At 34.4% G+C, this 8,671-nt stretch overlaps 1 long non-coding RNA gene across 1 annotated transcript; it reads left to right on the top strand.

The window, feature by feature from the left end:
• Positions 1–5,978: 5,978 nt before the first annotated feature.
• Positions 5,979–7,870, top strand: LOC110711438. Its single transcript, XR_002509359.1, has 2 exons — positions 5,979–6,635; positions 7,525–7,870. It is a non-coding gene; the product is annotated as an uncharacterized LOC110711438 (long non-coding RNA).
• The last annotated feature ends 801 nt before the right edge of the window (positions 7,871–8,671 follow it).

Genomic DNA, 8,671 nt, shown 5'->3' with positions numbered 1-8,671 from the left:
ACGCTTCTTCTACATTTTCAAACGAACATATTTTATAATTAACCTTATTATTACCGGATAAAACATATTTAACTTTTTTATAGATGTCAGTTATTAAATCTGATAATAAAACATATTGAGAAATTATTTTTGGTGAACTCATACTTTTTTATTTTCTCAGTGGTAAACGATAAAAAAAATTTATTATCATTAATAAAACCCTAATTATCGTTACTAATCCAATGGTAACATTAATAATGATTTGATGTAATTGCTTAACCATAGTTAACATTTTTTTTTAATAAAAAAATTAAAATTCCTAAAATGCCCTACCTTAAACACAACCTATCATCTTCTTCCTCATCTCTTTCTTCCTCCTTAGTCCTTACCTTTCTCACTTTCAAGCTCCCACCCAATCACCACCGGCCAGCCACCTCTCCCCCACCCCCACCCCCACCACGCCGACGCCGGCGCCCAGCCCTCCCTCGCTGGTGCGCCGGCCTCCCCCACCCTTGCCGCGTCTCTCCTTCCCCTTGAACCACCACCCCTTCCCCAATTTCTGCAATTCCTTGTCCAAATTGTTGTAATTTCCTTTGTGTTGTACTTAGGGTTGAATTTGGGGTAAATTTTTGTCCTACAAATTTATCAGCAAATCAAACCTTAAACATTGAATAACATACTTGCAGTTGAATTTAGGGAAATAAGGGCGAAAATTACAGAAATCAGAGATCCAACGAAGAAGAAGGATCGCCGATTGAAGCCTCCATAGAATCGCCGGAAAAGGTAGAGCTAGTCATCAGTTTTTTTTTTTCTGATGAGATTTCGGCAGCGAACGACGCATGGTGAGAGAGGGGGAGGGGTTGGGATGGCCGGCGAGGGAGGGGGAGGGGTTGTGACAGCCGGCGAAGGAGGGGGAGAGCTTGCGACGACCGGCGATGGAGGATAGGTTTTCGGTGAGGTGGTTTTCAGGGAGGATAGGTTTTTTCGGGTGGGTTTAGGGCGATTTGGGTGAGCGGTGAAGTTGGGTCGGTTGTTGGTGGTGGTGGCGATGGTTGGGCGGTGGTTCTGGTGGTGATGGCTGCTAGGCGGCGGCTATGGTTGCTGGGCGGTGGTTCAGGTTGTTGGGCAATACTTTTTGGATTGAAGTCTTTTGGGGGAAAAGTTATTAGGGTTAAATTAGTCATTAAGTTTTTAGTTAACTAGGGTTAAGCTTATAATATCATTATGTTCACCATTGATTTTTTTTTTTTTTTTTTTTTGACAAGCACCATAAAATAATTATAACTAATTAAAGTTTACTAATGATATTAAGTTTTTTTTTTATCGTTTACCACTAAGAAAATTAAAAATATGAGTTCACCAAAGAGAATTTTCCAAACATAATTTAACTTGTACTCAGCCTTATTATTCCTTATATTAGTTTTATCTCATCTCATTTATAGTATGTATGTCATAATTTTCAAATCAAATCCATACACAATATGATAACAAAATTGAGACATTATACGATCCAGACACTAATTTTGTACTCCTTAATTAATTAGAAACGATGGAAGGAGGAAGTACGTATTTGTTTTCTTCGTATGAAACTAGGTGTTATGATCTAAATTTTCTTATTTGGTCAGGACAAGAGTTTTCTAATTGATATAATTGTCTAATTTGGTTATTGTCTTTAATTTTATGTCAATGTATAAGAAAAACATATTACTCGTTTTAAGTAGGGTCTTGTTTGGTTTGTTTCAATTAAAGGTGTCAAATCGGGTACCCAGATGGAGTTTAGGTTGACCCACGATGGGTTAGGATGTTTGGGTCGGGTAATGATGGGTCATTTTAATCTAACAAACCAAATCAAATCGGGTTGAGCTTAATTAGATTTGGGTTAAAGTTGAGTTCAAGCATGGTTAGATACAAATCAAACTTGGGTCAAGTCAAATTCGCGTCGAGTCATATCGAGTTAAGATGAACTCGGATCCGGATTTTATCGGGTTTATTTGGGTCAAAATGGATTTATTTGACTTTAGATTGGGTCACTTCGGATTCGATTAGATTTCGGTTCTAATCAATTCAGTTCCGCTTAAAATTTGAATCGGGTTACTTCGATTATTAGCTCATTCTCAGTTATAATAACTTTAGTTTCGATTTTAAGTCGACTAATTTGAATTCGGGTCAATCTTAATTCAAGTCGTTTTAGCTATATTAGAATACATGTCAGGTCATGTCATTTTTGTTATTGGAGATTTTCATTCATATATAGTTTGTTGGGTTTCATTTAATTCAGTTTCGTATTGGCTTATTAGAATTGTTATAAGATTCACAACTCAAGTTATTACAGAAAATGACAATATATCGCCTTGATAGGGTGATTATCACATTGTTGTAAGATGTTATTTTCCTTACAGTTTTGGGTTTATCGTCGTCTTTGCGGCTATTTATCATTGTCAATTCATTGGCAACGCCATTATTAGAAGTATTAAGATTGTTTATTATATATTAGCATCTAAATCGTGATTAAGAATACAAGATTTTCAATTTTTAGTATTGTTTGAATTTTGTTATTGTAATGAAGTTATACCCCTCCATTTTGTAATAATCACAACGCATTTTTTTCACGTTGGTTTCATAATAATTCTAACACCTTATTTAGTAAGAACACATTACTAAGGGTCAATAATGAATAAATGTTACTTGAGTTTGATAAAATAAGTTTTAATAAAGGTTATTAGAATTTAAATAAATTACAACTAAATCAAGCTATAATAAGATCTAATAAGTTTAAGTCCATTTAGATAAGGGTTTGTTCAATTCCCCTTATTTTATCTTATTTTAAGACTATAAGTTCAGATAATATCATATAATTTTAGATAAGTTTATTCAAATTTAGATTAGTTCAGATAAATTCAAATTAGTTCAAATAAAATTAGATAAGTTGGATAATTTTAGATACATTCAGAAAAGTTCATATAATTTTTAAAATATTCGGATTAGTTCAGATAATTTATAATAAATTAAGATAAGTTCAGATAATTTCAAATAAATTCAGATAAGTTACGATAAATGAATATAAGTTTAGATTATTTTAGATAATTTAGATATTTTCTGATAAGTTCAAATAACTTCAAATAAATTCAAATAGGTTCAGATTGATATGAGTTCAGATAAATTTAGATATGTTTATATAAATTCAGATAAATTTAGAGTTGTTTATATACATTTAGATAATTTTAATTAATTAAGTTGAAATAAAATCAGATTCGTCAAAATCAGGTGAATATAACACACCTAATCACATTAATATATCATATACACATATTCATGTTATAAATTTCAAATTTTATACATTTTAGGAACTATTTTTTTTTTTTTTTTTATTAGGAATTATATTTTATGGTATATGATCATTTAGGATTGTTTGACTTTAGAGTACTAAAATTATGGACTAGTATATCGATCATTGTACCGTCCCTATAATGTTGACTCCATTCAAATATTCTTATTGCTTTGCTGTACCACTCTTTACTTCTGGAGTATCTCAATCTTTCCTATAAATTAAAGTTTTTTTTTTTTTTTTTTATTTCATTTTATTACCAATTACCATTCCATTCTCCGCCTCCCTTCTTCGTTCTCTCTACGATTCACAACTTAATTCATGAGTTATCATTGATTCGCCTTATTACCAATTACCTTAGTTGTGTCGGGTTATGGTCATGAAAAATTTTAGTTAGGTTAATAATAGGTCGGATTTATTGGATCATGAGTAATTTGGTTTTAATTGGGTCGTGGAAAGTTTCAACTCAGGAAATTAAAGGTCGGGTAAAAAGAGGTATTTTTCAAGTCTAAATCGTTTCGGGTAGATTTCGTTTCGGGCTAGATCGAATTCAGATTTTATATTATCGGGTCTTATTGGTTTCAAATTAAATATGAGTCGATTTTAAGTTGGGTTTGGATCATAAATTACCGAGTGGAGTCGGTTTCAAGATAACGTCGGGTTGACTCCAGATCGAATTCGGATAAAAAATACTCGGGTCCAACTAGTTCGAAAACAGTTCGGTTTCAGATAAATCTTATGGGTCGGGTAAGTTTTTGACACCCCTAGTTTCAATGAATCAATGTGTATTTTTCATAATTTCTACAAATATGAAATTGACAATGACCATACAGATATAAAGAGTTATGATCTGGTCTTCAACTGAAGTTTTCTTATAATATCTAATCTGATCTTATTTAAGTAAACAAGAAAAAAAAAATATATATATTTAGTAGAGTGTACGTAATAAGAATAAGATGAAGAGATCAAGAGAACAAAACTTTATAGATTAAGACATTTGTCTTGTATATTAAATTACTCTAGTAGTACTCGTATTAATAAAGGCCCGGTTTAGTTAATATAGTTGATAGCTAGAATTGATTGTGCTAGCTGGTTTGACTAGCTAATTGTATAAAAGTATTTGTTCAATAATTGTTACCTGATACCTACTTGAGCATGTAAAATTACCAATAAGGACATTGACCTATATTAGTATCATAAAGTTTCATATGTGGCTAGCCACACCGTGCGGTCAGCCACAATATGAGGCCCAACCGCGTTTTTGGCTGGCCCAGTCCGTATAACGGAGTCCCCCTCCGTTATATCCCATTTTTAAAAAAAAATCAATTTTTTTTCCTTTTTGTCTTAATTATGTTAATCGCCATTTCGTCTCCCTTGTCACTTCAACTCCATGCAACTTTATATCTTCATTTCTACTCTATCGATTCTTTTCTTGGATTGAATTTCTTTCTTTAATTCACTCTCTTCTTTGAAATTCTCTTTCCTCGTTGTTGTTTTCTCTAATTCGTACTCTACTTCGATCTACAATGGGCAAACTTAAAATCGTTTTTGGGAAGGGTAACAAAGGCTTGTCTGCGAACAAAAATGGCGACGATTCTGGCAATTTCGCAACCCTAGTTTTTTAGTATTTATGCTTCTTTTCGATTTATTTTTGAGTTCTTTTGTATTTTTTAGGTTTCTGATTCTGATTTTGTAATTTGTTGTCAATTCCTTTTTGTATTTTGTTAAATAATTTACTTGTTTTGAATCTTAATTTCAAAACCCTAGGTTTTCGTTATTTTTAAGTTTCAGATGTTTTTAGCACTTCTATTTTGTTCTTTTTCGAATTATTTGATTTCATTTGTATTTTAGGTTTTGAATTATGCTTTCTAAGGTTTGTTGATCATTTATCTTGTGTTTGTTATTTTGCATCATAATTTGATATTTTCCTTTGCTTTTCCTTTCATTTTTGTTGTTCTTGTGTGATTTAGGTGACTTCATATGTATTTTAGGTTTTGGATTTTATAGAGGTTACTTGTACTAAATATAGAGGTTACTTGATTTTATGTGTTTTACTATGTTTCTTGTATATTGTTTGACATAATCCTGAATTGTTGGAAGAAGTTCTGCTTAGCTTGGAATAGGTCATTGTATAAGGGTTACTACTTCTTCATAACAATATATTGGGGTTACTAGTAGTGTACATATGTTTTACTACTTGTTACAAAATATAGAGGTTACTTGATTTTATGCGTTTTACTGTGTTCCTTCTACATTATTTGACATAATCCTGAATTGTTGGAAGAAGTTCTTAGCTTGGAATATGTCTTAATATGTTATTGTACAAGGGTTACTACTTCCACATCACATTATATAGGGGTTCCTAGTTGATAAGTGACATTTATGTCATTTTTAGGGTGTTTTTACGCTTATTTCTTGGTTAAGTTTCTATTTATTTCCTCTCTTTTTAGCCTTTATTTCTCTTATTTTCTTAATCTCTTCTTTTATCCTTTAACTTGGTTATTTTTGCTTTTTTTTTTCTTTTTTATTTATTTATTTATTTTTTAAATCAGTTTTTAGCCTATTTTTGTTATTTATTTATTTCTTAGTTTTAGAATAAATTTCTCATATTTCTCTTTCCTTTTTTTTTTTTCCAATTCTAATTTAGCATTTCATTTTATTTTACGTTTATTTATTATTTTATTTTATTTTTGTATTGTTTGTATAGGTGTGAATTTGGCATTTTGTTTCCATTTGAGGTCGTGTTCGAGGCACAAAACAGAACCATCCTTAGCACCTACCCACCCGGTCACCCCTCCTCATTTTCCTTACATGCTCATTATAGGACATCACAACTTGAAAAAAGTTGAGTTATCGTTCTCTCTAGGAAAGGTTCTGTTCTTATCTTTCCCACCGCTTCACAGACGCATTTCTCACCGCTTCCCCTGCTCGCCGGCGATCGGCGTTTTCTCCTTTGCCGTTGTCAGCGAGTCCTCTTCTAAATTAATTCCTTTAATTTTATGTGTTTCCTTTTTTTTTTTTTTTTTTTGTTGCACAATAAAGAAGACTAGGAAGATTGAAGTACTGAATTTCCTTTAATACCAATCGGAGGTTGGTTAAGGTGTTGGTGAGGTTCTAATTATCCAATGAAACAAGAAGCCAAGGCTACTCTTAATGCCACCGTCGAAAGGAAATTCGCTAATCGTGTTCCTGGTGGTAAATGTGAAGTTAAGGCTAAGGTTTTCTCCCTTAATCCAAGGTTTGGGTTTCAGTGAGGGGTCTTCTTGCGTTGGTCTTTGAAGGCTTTTGTTGGGGTTAGGTTTCGATTCCGTCGGTGAGGTAGTTCTTTATGGTACGTACTCTTCTTCCAGTGACTCTCAATGTCACTTTGTTTGAGTTTGCCTTTTAGTTGTAGTTCTTGATTTGGTTTGATAGTTATGTTTAGCTTATGTAGCTTGCTCTTTTCAATGTTTAGTTTTACAATTTTTTTAAAAAGTTGGTTCTTTTGCTCTGGTTGTTTGTCTTGGAGTGGGGTTCCTTATGGTTGTTCTAATTAAAGGATTATTGTCTTTGGGGTCACGTTGGGCAATTTTGCTCTTGGATTTAGGGTTTACAAGGTTAGGTAAAACCTTATTGCTTGTTGATTTGTTGGTTTTGTTGGTTGCCTTTTCGAGGTGATACTTTGTTTGGAAATTGGGTTTGCTATATCTTCTAGGAGGTGGTTTCATTTGTGCAAGAGGAATAAGGTTTACCCTGCATTTGATGTATGCAGGAGGAAGGTGTTGGTATTGTTAAGGGAAAAGGTGGGTTTGCTTATCCTGTTATGTCTTAGTTGTGGGATGATATGAGTATTCTTCTGGTTGCTATCATCCCTTTGTTAGTGTTTATGATGACAAAGCCAGTCATCGTTGTAAATCTACATCTTGAAGGAGGCTCCCCAACTTTAATGTTTGGGGTAAGCAAAGTCCTCCATTTTCTTACACTCTCTGTTAGTAGAGTTGCAGGAAGGGAACTTGCATTTTCGTGCAAGGTTTCCCATGATAGATTCATTAAAAATATGACTCTTTTGGTTGTCTTCCCAGACTCCTAGGAAGTAGTTATACTTTGCGTTCCCTGGGAGTGAAGTGGTGTCAAGGACTCAAGGGTTCTTATTTCTTCAACAGGGGGCATTCATCTTTCAGTTGGTTTTACTTTCAGCAGCTTCCACTTCTAATTTGCTTTTTTGTTTTGGCAAGTTTCAGTTCTCCTCATTGCGTTCAAGCTACAATCTCTATTCATCTCGAGTTATTTGGTTAGTTTGGCAATGCTCGGTCCACATCACAGATCCAGTAAATTGTTGTTGGTTTTCTCGGCTCCGAAGTCAATGGTGTTATATAAATGGCGGTCATCACAGGTGGTTATGATATGGTGGTCATCATTGGTGTTATGCTATGGTTCATAAGGATTCCCATTCCTGTTAGCGTGTTTGGTTTGATATGTTGGGTTGTAATTTTCTTAGTTTCTTTACTCTTCTTAGATTGTAATCATGTTTGTCGTTAATAGAATCTTTTGTCAAAAAAAATAATTTAAAAATTGCCTATGCTGCCACTCTTATTCCCTCTTAATCTACATCACCTCAAATCATTAACCATCACCACACACTCCCCTACTCGTCACAGCTACCACAACCCACCTCTGCTCTCAATTTCATTCCCCTGCTCCCTCACCTCACAAAGACAACTCCCCAATTCCACCATTTACACCAATTAGCTGCCACTCACCGTTTCCCATGTATCTCCCTCGCATCACCACCACCAATTTACAACACCCACCACACCAAATCCTGACCACCTCCCCCACACAAAGCAGCTCCATACCGCAACAATGTAGCAGCAGCCCGCATCTCAAAAACGAACACAGCAGTGCTACCTGCAACCACCGTCAGCCGCCGAAATAACCACCAGCACCTCCAATTCGACCCACAACGGAAACCATCGCACTTGGTGCGCAGCTAGTAGCAGTACGCTCCTCACCCGCAAGCAACAATTCAGCCAAAAAGTCAGTTCCTTCGGAGCGGGCACTTCGATTGCTTGAAGCGGACGCTCTTAAATCAACCAAATTCAATTTAGAGGTAGAATACATAGAGCGATCGCTCCGAAATCTTGAGCGACCACTCCGTTTTAGGGGCTGATTTGTACGGAATTAATGACCTTGAACGGTTGTGATTCATTCAAGTAAACCAACGGTTATGATTGTGCTTAAATTGTTGATGAAAATGCTGAAGATCGTTGATGATGATGCGTGGTGATGATGAGAAGGGAGCAGCCAAGCAATTCACGAAAACGAAGGGAACTGGGGATCTGATGGGATTTTGTTTTATTTTCCTTTCTAATTTCATTTTATTTATTT

The sequence above is a fragment of the Chenopodium quinoa genome, unplaced genomic scaffold (assembly GCF_001683475.1).
Source record: "Chenopodium quinoa cultivar QQ74 unplaced genomic scaffold, ASM168347v1, whole genome shotgun sequence".
NCBI classification, from domain to species: Eukaryota; Viridiplantae; Streptophyta; class Magnoliopsida; order Caryophyllales; family Amaranthaceae; genus Chenopodium; species Chenopodium quinoa.
This window is presented reverse-complemented; position numbering and strand designations above follow the sequence as displayed.